General features: G+C 36.8%; 1 protein-coding gene across 2 annotated transcripts in view; it reads right to left on the reverse strand.

Moving 5' to 3' along the window:
* The window catches only part of PLD5 (phospholipase D family member 5), a 166,182-nt gene that overhangs the window by 60,506 nt on the left and 87,845 nt on the right, over positions 1-17,831 (reverse strand). The gene's annotated exons all lie outside the window — the stretch shown is intronic.

The following is a 17,831-nucleotide window of genomic DNA, read 5'->3' on the forward strand; positions in this document are numbered from 1 at the left end:
TTTTATTACACTGCCATCTCTACATATGAATTCTCCCTTTCCAAGTGCTCTAAGCTACCCAATTTTTCTGCTTTTGTTTATCTGTGTAAGGCTCTAACTGGGACCCAGTGGTTAAAAAAAGAATTATGACCTTTTAGTTTCTGGCTCTCTTTGGAAAGCTCTTTGATCTTACTGTCTACAGTATTCAAAACATTTTCAAATTAGAGTACATAAATTCATACAGATACAATCACATCCAGGGAGCTGAACAAGCATTGTAGTAAACAGTCAGCTTAAAACATGCTCCTCTGCTTCACGGAAATGATGTCTTTCATTCAGCACATCACGTCACTGCTAGATTTTCTCAAATTGCAGCAGGTAAAGCTTCTTTCTAAACTCAGTAGAGGAATTTTAAAATTAAAGTCAAACAAGTTCGTCAGTTCTGTCTTGAGGTAAAGAGAATAAATTTTCATATAAATGCCCACAACATCTGCCACTTCTACTGTGAATTATGCAAACCAGATGTAGGAAAGCTGTAATAGGAACTCAGAGAACACTCCTCTATTATATACAACTACATCAAGCATTTTCACACTGTTTTTGTACTTGTCAGTAGTGTTAATTATCAACTCCAGTAATATGAATATAATTTGTAAACTTTAAGTAAATCATTATTACAAAATTCCAGGGTAAAAGAGAATTGTACATGTTTTGACTCTTTGAAAAACAGATCAGTGCCGTGTCTTCTATTAATTCAGTTCATCTTGGAGGGTTCACATGGAAACTTTTACAGCTATTTCAGAATATCAAGCATGTCTTTGAAGTGAACCCATTAACAGACTGAAGATTGGTACTCTTAAACAATGCTAAGAAACCCAGCAGGAATTGTGATAAAGTAAACCCATGGTCATTATCACACTCTCAATCTCCTGGCTTGGGAAAAAATCCCACCACCCAAACCCGGACAGGCACAAGTCCTCCTTTACGTTCTCTTATTCCCCCAAATCTATCAAACAACACAGGTATCACTAAGCTGCAATACCAACGACACTCTCCACAACGTATTTTGAACACACTATTCCATTTATTAACATTAAACTTGGCTGCATTGCAGTAATGGAGATGGAAATCAGCAAATAAACTGCAAAATGTTAAAAATACGACTAGATTTTTTAATGTCTTTAAAGTATATTTTATTCTAAAGCATTCTACCTACCTTGTTTACAAACTTTCCTAAATAACTAGTAATCTAAAAATTGAGTGCCCTTTTTAAAACATTTAAAAATAAACTATTTTACTCTAACACTCATGGGTTTAGGCTTACTTTTGCCAATAATCCTGTTACAGAACTTCATAAAACTTTGTTTAGATCCCTTGAAAGCTTGGCTTGCTCTTTTTCAATAGTTAGCGTTACTAATCATATTGCAATTCTTAGCATGCCCATGTTTCCAGAACTTCTTTATGGAGAGTTGTAGGATGGCCACCTTCAAAGACCAAGAAATTGAAGCTGAGAAGATAAAGTGATTTCTACAAGGACATGTAACCCCCCTCAAAATCCAGTTGCAAAGATCAGAAATGAATGCACCTCTTTCTGAAATCTTCCATCCCCAACTCAATCACGTCTAGATACAGGAAGAAGTTACTCTGAATATTCTTCAAAGACATTCTTAATATCAAATAATTATTCAAAAATAAAATAATGTCAAATGCAGTTCGGATTTAGCTAGAATTTAAAAGTACACATCACTCCCTTGAACAAATAATGACCAAAATTTCCCAACATTAGAATATTGCCTGACATACACGGTGTTATCTAGTGGAACCCATGCAAATGAATTACACAGGAGCCCACAAAATAACTGATAGGACTGAATCTGTCACAGTCACTTCCAGTGGGTTTTAGTAGTTTCCTATAGGCTGCACTGAACTTGTGTCTCACTGGAAAGCATTAGCTTAACTTCCACTTCTCCTGTCTCTTTCTCTGGCAAGTTGAGAACTACCAAAAAATCTAACCTTGCCACAAAAGGGCTAAGGTGATTTGGAGGTCATGTAGCTCTGCCCTCCTTGTCAAAGGAGGGACAATGCCAGCAGGTTGATCAGGACACTATCTAGTCAGGTTTTCGCGTATCTTCATTATCTCCAAACCCAAAACTCATCGTATTTGAGATGACAGACCTGACCCAGCCAAACACATACATGTTTATTTCTGACTTCACATTATTTAGGTGTGCATTAAGCTAAAATGCAGGAAGAGTTGTGGGTCATTGCTGTTCACATACACTTAGTTACAGATACCATCAAGATAAGCACAAAAGTTGGGCTCTTCCTCATTTGTCATGGGTTAAAAGCTTTCACTTTTTCAAAGAAAGTAGCAAGGAAAATTTACTGGCCAATAAGGAATACAACTCCTCCTAAAAGGGCCCTTGTCAAGGACAAGATGCCTCTTGCCAAGGCATTTGTCCCGACTATTGGAATGAACTTGCTCTTCACTGGCAGAACATCTCCCAGCTTCTAAATCTGCGTAGCATTCACCAGGCTATGGCACCAACACTAAATAACAGATGTGATCACACAGTTCCAGCCATTGTACAATTTGGGCTTGTTGTCCAGCAGAAGCAAAATGCATTCCAATTAACAAAACCGTTATTCAGAACAGACACTATCTGGTAATATTTTTCCGACTCTTCTGTTTTACCAAATAGCAAGTACAGGGAAGTGGTCACAGCACCAAGCCTGAGTCTGAGAAGGGTTTAGACAATGCTCTCAGGCACACAATGTGATTCTTGGGAAGTCCTGCGCAGGGCCAGGAGCTGGACTCAATGATCCTGATATGGCCCTTCCAACTCATCACATTCTATGATTCTACTTTGTGTTCTTTAGCAAAAATAAAAGAAAAAAAAAAAAGGGGGGGGGGTTTGGGAAAGACATTTCATCTAGCTAGGGCACTAGCTAAAACATTGTTTTCAGAGTTTAGATTGCAGAGTGTATATTTCTCTTTAATAATGAATTGATTCTGCCATAAACTTCCAAAGTTAAAATCCAACACCAAGCTCCGAAGCAATAGAAAAAGCCAAGCACCAAGTTTTTATACTAAGTGATTTTGCCTTTATAATATTCCCTTTTCGTCTGGCACAGTAACAAAGTTCCAGTGCTTAGTCAAAATGAGTTTTGTTAAAACTTCTGCGCAAAAAATTGAGTTTGCAAGCCCCAATTCTATCAATAAAAGGTAAACATAGCTTTCATTTTTGTTCCAATATAACCCACAAAGAGGTTCTTCAAATAAGGTATTACAAAAACTTCCAGGAGAGAAGATCATTCACAGACCTTGAGGAAAGTTAGACATAGTGACATAATTTATTCTGCAAAAATGGCATATTAACAAAGCAAAACACAAATGTACCATGGTGATTAAAACAGACTTTTCCTATCCTCAAAATCATTAGCAGATAACCTTACACCTGTTGAATGAAGATGTCATTCCCCTCTCTGATTTCCTGGTGCTCTGTTTCATCTGATAATGCCAACATAAGCTTGCCTCTTCAGTTTTATGGCTGAAAATGTCAAAAACTACCTCACACAGACTGAGAAAGTAATGTCACTTAATTTCTGTGAAGTTAGACAGAGAGACAAGGCTCCGAGTGAGATCGAAGCTCCTCTTAGCTAACAGAAATGGGGCACTAGAATGATATTTAATGCCTACCACAGAATAGACCATGACCTCAATAATACTCTTCTGAGCTCAGCTATGACTTGCATTTAGTAATTCCAAGTGAATTCTGTGCCCATTAAAGGATTCCTCTTCATCTTTGAGAGTTCTTTGTTCAGAAAGCAAGAAGGTTTGTTTCTGATCTCACACCAATTTGTTCCTCAGAAGGAATCAGAGGTTCTTAATTTAGCACATGGGTTAATTAGAGTGGAGAGGGTTAGGACACTGAAAATAGGCAGATGCTATATGTCTGTCTCTTGAAAAAATTTGGGGCTATTGGCAGAAATTTATAGCTCTGTTGGAAAATTTAGCTCTAACAATTCTACTAGTATAAAAGGATTTTTTTTTCTATGGTTCACACGACATAAAAACAAACTCTGGAACATTGTTCACTCCAGTTTGTCTCAATCCAGAGATGTTAAGCTGTCCCGCACCTACTGCAAACATTTTGACATATCTCCTAAACAGAGGCTAAAATTCTGTGAATACCATCTGTGACTGGACTCAGAAGACACAGGCCTCTTCAGCGAAATGAGTGGCTTGATCCTTTTAAACATGCAGCTGCAGAAGATGGCTGGGAATAAAAAGCCCTGCCAACTTCAAGTATACACTGAAGTCCAGCTTTAAGCACACCAGTTAATTCTTGTAATTAGAACTTATACCTTTCCCCTTTTACAGCTGCCTCTTCTTTGCACTTAAGTTTCATTTTTTCTTACTGGTCCACAGAAGTAATTGAAGTATGATAATTATATTTCAAAAAAAAATTTAACTCCTCACCACTTAGGTCTTTTTGTTTGTTTGTTTGTAATCAACTTGGAGATCACTTTGTTATTGCTGTGCCCACATAATTGTTTTTGTGCCCACTCATCATGATGTCTAGAAGACAAATACAGCATGCAGACACGCACAGCACATCCATTAATCTTGGCAGATTTTATGTCCCACATTCTTGGTTGGTACAGAAAAATAAGATTTTCAGTCAGCACTTATGTCAGTGGAACAATATTGTTTTTACCAGTTAAAGATTAGACTCAATTCTCCAGGTCTATAGAACAAATAACTAGAAGCACTCCCAGAATACCTCTTCTCTTTGGACTGTCCCATGGATTCTTATGGATAAAAAGGATGATACCCTCCCTCTGATACCATCATCTTCAGAAGAATGTACCAGTAACAAAGTCCTACTGTGATGAATAACACAGTCTCTGTGTTGTAACACACCATAAGCACAAAAGCTTCAAAAGAAGGATCCACTAACCAAATTCACCAGTCATCCAAGGTTTAAACCTGTGAATGATTTCTAATTAAACACATTTTAAGTGATAAAATGACGTTTTCACAGTTGCATTTCAGATACAGCTTTCAGTTCCCAAAGGCAAAACCGCATGCAAAAGTGGGAAAAAATTGACCAGATGTTTCACAATGTCACTTCCACCTCCTGGGGACAGTACTTCCCTGGTGTCAAAGCAAACCTGAACCTTAGTCAGAAATTCAATTCAGCCTGCCAAAATCATATTAATATTGGAATCAAGATAGCAGTCATATAAAGTATCAGATGAAAAAGGAGCAAGAAAAAGAATGAATAGCAAACATTAAAGATCTTTATTTTTTTTACTGCCATGACTGATATTTGTCCCAGTTCAAAAAAACATATAAAGTACTATGAGCACAGAGCCTTAAGTAGGCTTTTCATGTGGTTTGTGCAGGCTTAGGATTTTTTTAGGAATTATACAGAACAGTCCACTCCATCCTCATTTTTTTTCTACACTTTTACATATCCAGGTGAATACCAAAATAATCCTTACCAACTGCCCTTTGCTCTCTAAACATTGAAAAAAGGATGTTGAAATAAGATTGTTATTTCCATTGCATGAAACTATTTAGCATCATTTGGACTCGATTAAAAAATCTTCATAGAAGAAGAAAAAAACCCTTAGAATCTAATTGAAAGGGACAGACAAAATACATATAAAGATCCTTAAGGAATAAAATACTGTGTGGTTTTGCTTCAGGTTTCTAGGTCTGTCATGTTATGCTGAACCATACATAGCATTAGCATCCCTGTCTGAAAATACCTAAATAAATTAGATATTTTAAAATTATTTCAAAAGCAAATTAACTTGTCTGATTGTTAAAGTTTACATATACAAGTAAAATGCATGTGAGAACTAATAATCACTAATAAGTATCAACAACTGAGACTCCAGAATCTCTCTTTAAGTGGTAGAATTATCACCACAAGAATGCAGAGAACCAAAGAAATCTTTAGTTTACTGAATTAACTTTTAATTGACTGAGAAGACAGGATGTTGAGTTTAGTCTTCTTGACTTCAGTCTGGCATTTCTCACCAATTCAGTAAAGGAAGATTTTTCACAGGTTCTGAACTTACAAATCTCGGAACAATTTATCCTCTTTTTTATACCTTCTGTAACCATTTATATACATACAGACAGAACAGATAAAGGCCTAGTATGTCAGAACATATAAATACTTTATGGAATAATTATAAATATTGCATTCTTTATGACTTGGATAGAATTTTTTTGACACCAACTAAGGAAAATTACATTTTGAAGCTGAGCAGCTAAGCCATCAAACCAGAAACAAGCATAGCTACATTTAATACAGACAAGTGTAAAAAAATAATAAAGCTAAAACTTTTATAATAGAGGTCTTGTGTTGCTCTTAATTTCAATTCTGTATATAAATTCATGGAGAATAAAAGAAATCAATACCTGAAATTAACAACAGATTAACCACAGATTTAGTTAAGGCTGGTTTGACTGGAAAATCACTACACTATTCCAATGCTATGCTTTATTGTCCCAGCTTTCCCATCTGCATCTATGAGAATCAGTGCCTTATTCCATGAGGGCAGAATTACTTGTGATAGTGACAACCAGTGCTGCAATAGTGACAACTACATCTGAATTTCCAAGACACAGAATGTAGAGCCATTTTAGGAAACATTCAGGTGTCATGTGCAATCATTTAACTTCAGGTGAAATCTTGCAGGAACTGATGAGCACTTGATCATTATTATCTAAATCCAGTCTGTGTTGGCAGTTCTTGAAGCCCCACTGTGCTGTGTAATCAGAGCTGAAACATACCACAACTTTCATACTTTACCTAAAAGTTCAGCACAAAGATACGTACATTCACTAAACATCATAATGTAAAAATGGAATGTTTGATAAGGCCACAAAGAAATGTCAAAAAGACATAATTTCAACCAAACTGGCATAGCCGTCATCTCACTTTCCCCATGTTCTGATGGAAGTTGACCTTTCAAAATTCATAATCAATAGAAAAGGCATAATATATCACATTTCTATATTTGTGCAATTCTTTGGTTGCTGACAGAGCTTTTATTTGCACCCTTTTAAAATGGAATTATGCCTATATTTTCATCAAAGAAAAAATTTCTTAAGGTTCAAGTAAATCTTGTGTTCAAGTAAATCTTATTTCACAATCTCTTGTTTGAATTACTCAAATTTTTTTTTTCAAATGAAACACCAAGGCACTTTTACGTCAAAGAAAGCAACAGTATCTCTAGACACTGATCATCATTCATTCCAGAGCACAATGTAGCTGAATTTCACATACAAGAAGGCACAACACAGAGGTCAAATGCTGCAGTGTTCTGCTCATGGCTCTCTTTATGCACAACAGATATAAGCCTCAGGGATATGTGTGAAATCTATTTAATGGACACAGACTGAGAACAGAAACTGCCATCTGTTCCTCGTATATATTTGGGCTTTCTGTAAGACATTTCCATTAGGCTATTGTTAGGCTATGACGAATCATGACAAGAAGCTCTAAAATTTGTCTGTGATACGCCCCCGTCCTCGTCGTGTCTAAAACATGCTACAAAACTCTTCAGCACCTTATCACGTGCCAGAATAGCTTTCTTTCTTCCTTTCAGATGGTGATTTCACAGTAGTGTTTAAAAACAACAGAGGGAAAACAGCTTGCATTTTGATCATATTAAAAAAATTCATTGGCAACAAAGGATGTCATATTGACCTCTGCATATGACTGACATTTATTAGGGGTCACAACAGCTATTTCAAGCTTCAAGTAGCTTAACTAACCTCTCCACAATTACTTCATTCTTTAGCTCCCAAATTTCTCATCAATTCCCTCATTTTTGTCCCCAGATGCTTATTCATTCCAGCTTCTTGTGGAGCATTTTGTGAGAGGGAACAAAGACAATTTCTCTCACAGTTATCCTTCCCTGTGATGATGTTTTACACAATGAAATTTAAACTTTGTTGGTAAGTGCTCAAAATGCATCCCTTTGAATGAACTGTTCATTCTTGTGAGATTTTCTTTGTTCTTGCTCTTGAGAAAAGGAGTGCTGGGAGGAAGCCAGAATGGAGTCAGCAGAGTCCTTTTGTGGCAACCATTGGGTTTTCTAAAGACACTAAGCCTACTCTTGTATTTTTTTACCCCTGGACATTCTGTGCATCAAAAGATCTTGTTCCAACCATGTGCCATCTTTTTTTTTTTTCTTTTTTTTTTTCCCCACCATCTTTTACTCTAGATGCACCCTGTTTTGAACTCTATCACTCTCATGGCTCCTTCTCCCCTTGTCTCTCTCTTTTATGTATTAAACCCTAGACGACCCTCTGTTGTTTTGCCCCATCTAGTTAGTCTTCCTCTCAATAAATTTCTTCTCAATTATTTAATTGGCAGAAAACATAATACTGTTGCTAAATGTCCAGGAAAGATCTGTGCATTCTATTCTGTTTCTCCACCATATCTGATTTGTCCAGGTGGACTAAAAGCTCTTATTAGTAGCACTTCTTGTTACTCAAGCAGTAGTGACAAAGTAGGATTAATTTTTGGCCAGTTCCTAGGAATTACTACATTAGAAAGAAGCAGCATGGGCCTCTGAAAAACTGCTGACAATAAACATTATCTAGGGACATACTTTTAAGTTCTGCTACCTGAATTGTCATTATTCAATTCTTCACATAAGATGCCTCATGCAAGTCTAATTTGGCTTACTGTTTTGGGTGACAGGTTTTTTGTGAAAGGCTATTTTTTTGTTTTGTTTTGTTTTTATAAGGGGGTTTACAGATAACTTGGCAGCTTCCTAATTACAAGAAGCACAGCAGTAACAACTAAGACTTCTAAGTACCATTTCTAATGATAACTCTTTGGAAGTTTCCTGCAACTTTTCTTTAGCTGCAGCAAATACAAAACTGGATATATCACTTAAAAAATGGAACCTGTGGACAGTGTGTAGAACTTGAAGTAGGTATTCAGACTCAAATGGAGAAGGTTTCCTGGGTGATAAAGCCTCTCTCCTTGCTACTTCAGGCAATGTTTCATATGCTTTTGTTCTTAAATCATCACAGAATCACAGAATATTCTGAGTTGTTAGGTACCCACAAGGTTCCTCAACTCTTTAAGTGAATAGCCTCTACAAGGATTAAATCCTTGACTTTGGCATCCAGATGAGGAAAAGATAATAGGACAAGCAAGAGCTTTTACCACCAGTTGTCACACTGGAATATTTTTATCTTGCTGCTTTCCTAGGCAGAAACCTGCCTCATTTGATATCCTTTTACCTGCTCTAGCTTTTATCCTCAATAACTGACATCCCAACCTGTAATCGCTCTCTCCTCTGCTATTTTCATGGATGACAATAATTTCCCTTTTCAGCTTTCATCCTGCACAGCCAAGTGCCTTTAGTATCTTTCTTAGTAAAGCAACTTTTCACTTCTAGAACCTTCTCCTACTATGCACGAGTTCAACCTTCTTGATTACTGATGGTCAGTTATACGCAATATTCCAGATTAAAACTTATTGATGCCTTTAAGAATGGCATTAAATACTTGACACTTTTCTTGCCTGATGTAAATAGTATTGCATCTATGTCTAAGCAATTCTGCCTACTTTTATTACAGTTTCCCTAAGGAATTGTTTCCCTTAAATAGCATAAAGATGGAAAATCTTGTAAAATTTCAGTTGGACTATTGCCTGGGAATGACAAAAATTAAACTGTTAACCAAAATCGTACTTATATCCCTGTGAGAAACCAAAGGATGTATTTTCAAATTCAAAAATTTGAAAAAAGTGTTTTTTCATTCTCATCATGAGGAAAGGGCATTTTTTGATCATTCAATTATTTTCTGCCTTCATTAAAAAAATATTGTTCAAATTTAATTCTAATGATCTCTGTATCTTTAGGAGGCTCTACAGTCAGCTGCCATTCTCTGCTATTGTCATTTCCTGCCTCTGCATGACTGCTGTAATTTGTGAAGTTCAAAGAGTAAAATGAAGTAAAAAGATACCAAGACTAAAGAAGTAAACCAACTAAAAGCCAGATGATGCTGAGATGTGTAACAGGCAGAAGAAAAAGCGATTTTGCACTTTGCAGTATTAAGTTACTTTTCTGTAACTCCAGACCATAAGATCACCTCTTGCCCTCTGTGATATTATCCTGGACTCCCAAATTCGTCCAAACAGTCACAATATTTCTCACCCTAGTCTTCGAGCACAAAACGCACTCATTAGAATATGAAATGGTATTGATAGCGAGGTGTATGGTGCAGAGCGATGCAGAGTCCCCAGGCAGTGCAAAGGAGAGCTGCTTTATTGCAAAAACCAGGCCTTTTTAAGCAGTTAGGCCTTTATCAGTTACATAGTTTTAAATCATAACAAACACAATCCAACCAACTACCACACACCACAATGGGAACACCTAATGGTTACATAACTTGTTTTTCTACCTCTAATTCAGCTGAGTCACTGTCCCACAGACCTCTTCTACTTAGCCAAAGTAGCAGGCCTAAGCCAAAGTTTTACAAGGGTAACAAGACCCTTATTTTATAAGGGTTTACCTATTTGCAACAGTGAGCATCACTCATTCTCAAAAAATACTGCTCTAGGTTGCCTGTTCGTGATGTTACAGTATCACTGCCACCCTCCCTTGTGGTAATTTCTCACACACCAAAACGTTTGCTCAGACTGATACAGAGTAAATCTATTGCCTACTTGCTAAGGTAGTCAATTACCTCATCCTTGGAAATACATTAGCCTGGCAGAACCTATCTCATACAAAATAAAGGGAATTTTTTATACGTCTTTCCAACATCTGCATTGAAGTATTGTATAACACCAAAGTTAAATTTACAGGCTGCGGGTTTTTTAAGCAGAAGATATGTTAACTTACAAACACTACCTGTGGAAGCACAAAATTTCAAGTAACCTATTCCAAAGAGACCAGACTTTCATCACAACAGATGAAAGAATTTTTCTTGACTTAATCATAAATTATAATGAGCAAATTATAATCAGTAAATTAAAGCAATACAGATGGGATGTAGAAGATTCACTCACAACAGCGAATGAGATGTATGAAGATGATTAATTAAATTATTACAGAACAAAACCAACTGTAAGACAAGAAAGGTAGATGCATAAAACCAAAATTAAAGCTTATTTCAAAGGAACTTCAATAGGAACACTAAGCAGTAAAGCAGAAATATTACCTAATATACTCTAGTTCAGAATTTGTGTCTATAAATTAATTGGGACATTCACAACTAGAAATCTCTACAAAAAAATAGGTTCAAGATCAGAGGAACATAAAATGACCTATTATTTTACTTTATACAAAGTGATTACATATGAAACCATCTTACCTTGATTCAAAAAGAAAAATCCTCCACATTTATTGGTTACCCATTACTCAGGCTAATCCTTTTCCCCATTAAAAAAATCCCAGTATTATTTAATTTTGCCACTTTTGGGATTGTGTGGACCTAAAGTTTCTCAGTTAACACAACTAAAGGCAAGTTCATCAGGACTGCCTGCAGTACCCATATACCATTTATATGGTACTAAACTACCACTCATTCTTTTCTTAATCTGTCTCTAATACCTTTCAGAAGCTGTGTGCTTATGAGTATCTTCTAGTAAACAATTTATCCAGGCTTACTCAAAGAATAAAGATTGGCAAGTCTACATCGCTGAAATTTTACTTTCCGACTGCAAGACAGAAACATCTGATGAAAACTCAACATTTTTAGGTAGGAATTGCCTTGCTCCATGCCAATCTTCTCAGGAGCTAAATTCGCTCTTGCACGATTCCTCTGGTGGATACTTTAGAGATATAATGAAAGGTTATTACTTCCAATATTCTCACAAGTTCAAGACTGAGTTCTGTCAGGTATATATAACATCATTCCTGGTTTTCTGCAGTATCTAACATATCCTGGACAAGAATACATTGCACACCATATTGGGACTAGGTTAAGATAGAAAGATAGATGAAAGGACAGATAAAAACAACAGATTACTATTGGACTAATTGATTGTTTCTAGACCTTACTGGTAAAAAAACCTGGAGCCTCAACAAATAAGCTGCAAAGAGTAGATGTCTTCCACCTTTTCACACAATTTTTGAAGCTACTTCCCCAGTCTACACTATGGAAGAAGATGTTTTGAAAAGAGGATGCTGTTCTGAAGACTTCACATCTCTGTTCCCAAACCCCGAGAAAACTCAGGCTTAGGTGGAGAAGGGGAGTTTGTTTTCATGAGCTGGTACTTCAGTTATAACATTATGAATGTTTTAATAATATCTGTCCTGAAGGAAGTATTTTGATGAATCTCTTTAATCAAACTGTGCATATCAATGGAGTTGCTATGGCAGGAAACACATCTCAAAAAATATATATCTGTCCCTTAGTCCCAGCAACTACCAATAAATAACACAAATTACTGATAACCTGCACAGCACCTTCAAAACAGAGCCCTCCTTTCTGATGCTCCAAAGATAGAAATGGAGACAAAACCACAGAGAACAAGAGACTCTAGAAAACTTTATAGTAATGGTGATGGGAGAAAGAAAAACAGCAACAAAATATCAGCTCTTTGTCTCTCCTATTTGTCCACTGGCAAGCAAAAACTCACAAAAGTGATAGGTTTCCTCCAGCCCTCCCAGGTGCAAGCCAACTGTTTCTGGAAACTGTTCACAGATCCCTCATGTGTCCCTCACCTGAGAAGGCAGATGGTGGACTGTGATGAAGCAAAACAAATTAAAATCTAGACTCCCTAAAGTGAATAACAAAATGCCTAACACTTCTTTTGGAACAGAACTTAGTTCCAACTTACTCATTTTAAATAACCTCCAGGAAATATACATAAAGAATTATGTAGTAGTTCATTTTCAAATCCATTAACTGTCTGTTTGATCTCATTAATAATCAACTTTAGTAAATTCTGATCCAGCAATTTTATGTGCCTGATGATTCTATGTATACAAAGCAAGAATAAACAATTTGTATGTAGAAGGATTAAAAATGTTCAGTTTGCAAGGAATTGAAGTTGCATGTGAATGCTTTTAACAGTCTAGTTTAAATGGTTATTGATAATAAAAGCATTGTAGAAAAAAAAGCCATTTGAGGTGGTGTAATATCTGCTGTAAGGGATAGGATCCACTTAAGAGCAGCCTCATCAGTGGGCCCACACACACAGCACACAAAATTTAATAAATCACATGCTTTCTCCCTACACAGCTGCTCATTCTACAGGTCCTGTGAACTCTGCATTATTTCCTACCCACAGTTTCCACAGACAGCACAAAACACACCACACCACACACACCTGGCTACATCCCTGATACGGTGATGAAGACACCCATCCAAAAGGGGAGATGCAAAAAAAGCTTACAGCTCAGGTCTTCTGATTTCCATCTACTGCTCACTCTCTAAAGACAGGCACACACATCCTCACCTGCTGAGATCAGTGGTGTGAGCTCTGCTTGATTTTGTCTGAGCATATCTCCCAGATCAGTAACTACCCAGAGGAATATTTTGATTGTTAAACACTATTTTTCTGAAGGACAAGATGGAGAACTCTGCTAAAAAGGCAGCAGTGTTAGAAGTGCAGAGTACAAGAGACCTTGCCTGGTTGGGGTGCATTTTTCATTAGAGCAATTTGTTTAATAGATTAGAAACAAACAAAATTTTTTTTTAAAAAAAGGTGTGGATTATGCTCTGTGCTTCAGCTCCTAGTTTCTGCAAAATTTGCATTTCAGTACACAAGGTGTGGTTTGGGATGTGGAACCAACACCAGCCAGCTCCAAGTTGGACCCAACACCAGCCAAGGCAATGGTGGCAACACCTCCAGGATAATACAATTAAGAACCACTGAGCAAGAGCAATTGCAGCTGGGGAGAGGAGTGAGAATATGTGAGACAAACAGCCCTGCAGACACCAGTGCCAGCAGAGACAAAGCGGGAGGAGGTGCTCAGGCGCCACAGGAAAGATTCCCCTGCAGTCCATGGAGATCCACAAGAGAGCAGAGGTCCACCTGCAGCCCATGGAGGACCTTACGGAAAAGCAGGTGGATGTGCCTGAGAGAGGCTGTTACCCTGTGGAGCAGGCTCTGGCCAGGACCAGTGAAACCATGGAAAGATGAGCTCCATGCTGGAGCAGGTTTGGTGGTGGGACTTGTGACCCCATGGCTAACCCGCACTGGAGCAGGGGAAGAGTGTGAGGAGTCCTCCCCTTGAGGAAGAATGAATGGCAGAGATAACAAGGGATGAGCTGGACACAGCCCTTTCCCTTTCTTGTGCACCACTGGGGAGAAGGAGGAAGAGAGCCTGGGAGTGAAGATGAGCCTGAGAAGAAGGGAGGGCTGGGGGAAAGTTGTTCTTAAAATTTGGGTTTGTTTCTCATTATCCTACTCTGATTTGATTGGTGATAAATTAAACTGATTTCCCCAAGTAGGGTCAGTTTTGCCCATGACAGTAACTAGTGAGTGATCTCTCCCTGCCCTTACCTTGACCTATGAGTGTTATATTCTCTCTCCCCCATCCAGGTGAGGAGTCAAGTGATAAAGTAGCCTTGCTGGGCACCTGGAATCCAGCCAAAGCCAACCCATCACAGCATATTGTTTGGTCTTTCTAATTCTGGCATCATTAAATGGTGAAAAACTTCTTGGCCACAGGAGTAAAAACTTCAAAAACCAACACTGAAAGAATTCATTCTAATTTAGCTGAAACAGTTGTTCAGGACAGGATTTACTTTTGTGCCTGGGGAAATTTATAACAATATTCCACTGACTTGCTTTAAAGTATCATGACCAAGTCTTAGGCAGTTAGGGTTGTACATGTTCTGAGTACTTTGGAGATAAGAAATAAAAAATTTACAATACTCCTTTTTCTGGACAGTTTCCATCCTACTTGCCCTCTCCCATTAGCTGTATTCTGACTCAATTCATCACAATTTTTGTGATGAATGCTTGTCAATACTTTATTTACCTTACAAAGCATTCAAAAAAGATTTCTTTCAATATAAAGTTACATCTCTTTGCCAAATAATGGTTTTGCCTTTTCTCCCCAAGTATGTTGCAACATAACTTCCTTTCCCATTTTTCTTTAATCCTTCAGGTCTTGGCTGACAGACTCTCAAATACACATTAAGTCACCAATTCAAGTTTCAGAAGTTTATGTTGGCACATCCTCACTGCTTTATTTGATTATCCAGGTTTCCAAAGTTCATCCTGGATATCTATCCTGGGCAAAAAAATGCACTTGGATAATAACACAATCATTACTGTAACTTAGAGAACACAGATATGAACAATTTAAATGATTCTTATTTTACATTCTCTCTATATTCTTATTTTATATACTCACTATATTCTTTTCATTCTATCTGGCTTCAAAGAATAAGAAGATTAATAAAATCACTGTTTATTTGCTACTAGCTCAAATACAATCAGAAAAATACAATTTTTAACACAAGCCTATTTATAAACAGAAAGGGGTTTTTTGACACCTTATAAACATACACAGTAAAATAGCTATCAGTCCATAAATTGCATATGTGGAAAATAACTAAATGTTTGGGAAGCTACTTTTATCCCTGGAAATACAAAGCTGAAGTAAATAAGAAACTCAAAAAAGGCCACCACGTAGTATGTCAATGAAAATTACAAAATGACAAATTCCAATGGAGGTTACTAAAAATAAAAAGCAGGGCAAGCAGGACAGATCTTAATCAAACGCTGTCGACACCCCCTTCTACTCTTGCAAAAAACCCCACAGGCAGAATGCTTAAGAAGCCAGAGGTGCACTCCCAAATGCCATGGTAGATTCAAGCTTTCAAGTTTGGGACAAGCCTTTTAGGTACCAGAAATGGATTTGGCACATTCCTGTTACTCTCCAGCCTGCACCATCAATGAATGCAGAGAAATATGAGATGCAGACTCAAGACAGTTACACTGTGAACAGCCTGACACAGTGGGGCACGTTTTGTCTGAAAAAAATGCTTAAAAAAATATAGTACCCTTTCAGTAGCAAATAGACTCCAGTAAAAAGAAAAATAGTGATTGTCTTCAGCAGTGTGAAAGTGATGTTGTCTTTTAGACACAACTGCCTGAGCACAGCTTGGCACAGACACTGAACATCCCTAAACTTGCTCAGATTCCAATAAACAAACTCCTAATGATACCCCAAAAAGGAACAACACACCTGTGTTGTATCAAACATAAAACTTTATACTGTAGCATAATACTACACAACCTGAGAATAAGCAGAATAAAATAGTGAAAAGATAGTTTAAAAAAAAATTGCTATGTAGCTAGTTCATTACCAGTTTGCCACTCTTAAAAGAAATCTCAATAGTTTTAGTCTTTGATGCAAAGAAAATATAGCATGCTTAGCAAGATTTTTCTGTAGGCCTCATGAATGAAGCTAAAGAAGGATTTAATATATTTTAATCAAATAAATTCCAAATATTGTCAGTTCTTTTTTGATTTTTTAAAAATATATGACATTTAATTAGAAGAAATTAAGTAACAGAACTCAGGTGTAGTGTTAGTGGCAAACCAAAATTAAACGAAAAAATTATAAAGCATTTGCATTTGGCTTTTAAAATTTAATTTGTTTCTACATTTTAATGTATTATTCCCCAACTTCCAATACGGAATAGTAGTTTTCAGTATCAACTAAAGTTCGTAATACTATTTTACATTTATGAACCCTATATATCTTCTTGACAGTTCTTCCTTATCTCCTTCATCATTGCTGAATTTTAATTCTGTATTTAATAACTGCATTGCAATTGTAATTTTGAGCTTTGGTGAAAGAAGTAATGTGTTAGTTAATTAAAATAACAATGTATCTTGCATAATACAGAGGGAAGTTTTAGCCAGGTTTTCAGCCCTGTAGTGTCTGAACTGGAAGACAAGAGAATCACATTGCTAAGTGGAAATCCATCTTTGTTACAATATGAGAACATGAAAAATTTACTCATTATTATATTTTGTCATTTCAGCTACTAAAACCAAGAAGCAATAGCCACATAACTTATAATTACATTGTTGTTATGAAGTATATCAGTGAGCCATAACAGAAGGATCTCATGGAAAAGAAATTACTTCAGCTTCAAAGCATGAGAAAGCCAAAAATATGCATTGTTGTCTTCTCCTCAGCACATAAACAGACTGTCCCATGAGGGTGGAACTGTACGAAAATCAAACACGTTCTGCTATTGCAAGCTTGCTACTACAAGTCAAATAACTAAAAGACAACAAGCAACTAAAATGAGGATTAGAACAACAGGGTTTTTTCCTGTAAAAAACCAAACAAACACAAAAGCCTCCACTACCAACAAAAAAAAAACCCCAAAACTAAGAAGCTTTTCTGACATAACAATCTATGCTGAACCCATGTACCCCCATGTACCACCCCTTAAAACAACAAGCACTGTACAAATTAAAATGGGGACCTTTAATCAGTTTAATAGTTTAATTCTGAGTTGGTGAGGCATCAAGACTGAATTGAGCTGCACTTGGCTGACTGACCTAGGGTTTTTGACTGACCTTCGCTCCCAACCATTCCACGAGGATATAATTAAAAAAAAAAAAATCGTTGTAGGTAGAAAACATCAACTTTTCTACCAAAAGCTACCAAGGCCCCAAATCCAGAAACCACATACACAAAGCACCTTATTGTAAAACCTCCAAAAACTGAATAGCTGAATTATTAACCACCTGGAATTTGGACTTTATTACAGTACAAGAAAAAACAAAATCATGAAGAACACACATGAATAAAAGAAAATGACTGAAATTTTTCTGCAAGATATTGCTAAGCATTAGCAGAAGCTTTCTGCT

This window comes from Chamaea fasciata, unplaced genomic scaffold (genome assembly GCF_029207755.1).
Source record: "Chamaea fasciata isolate MVZ Bird 193981 ecotype frontalis unplaced genomic scaffold, bChaFas1.0.hap1 SCAF_3, whole genome shotgun sequence".
In the NCBI taxonomy this organism is placed as follows: domain Eukaryota; kingdom Metazoa; phylum Chordata; class Aves; order Passeriformes; family Sylviidae; genus Chamaea; species Chamaea fasciata.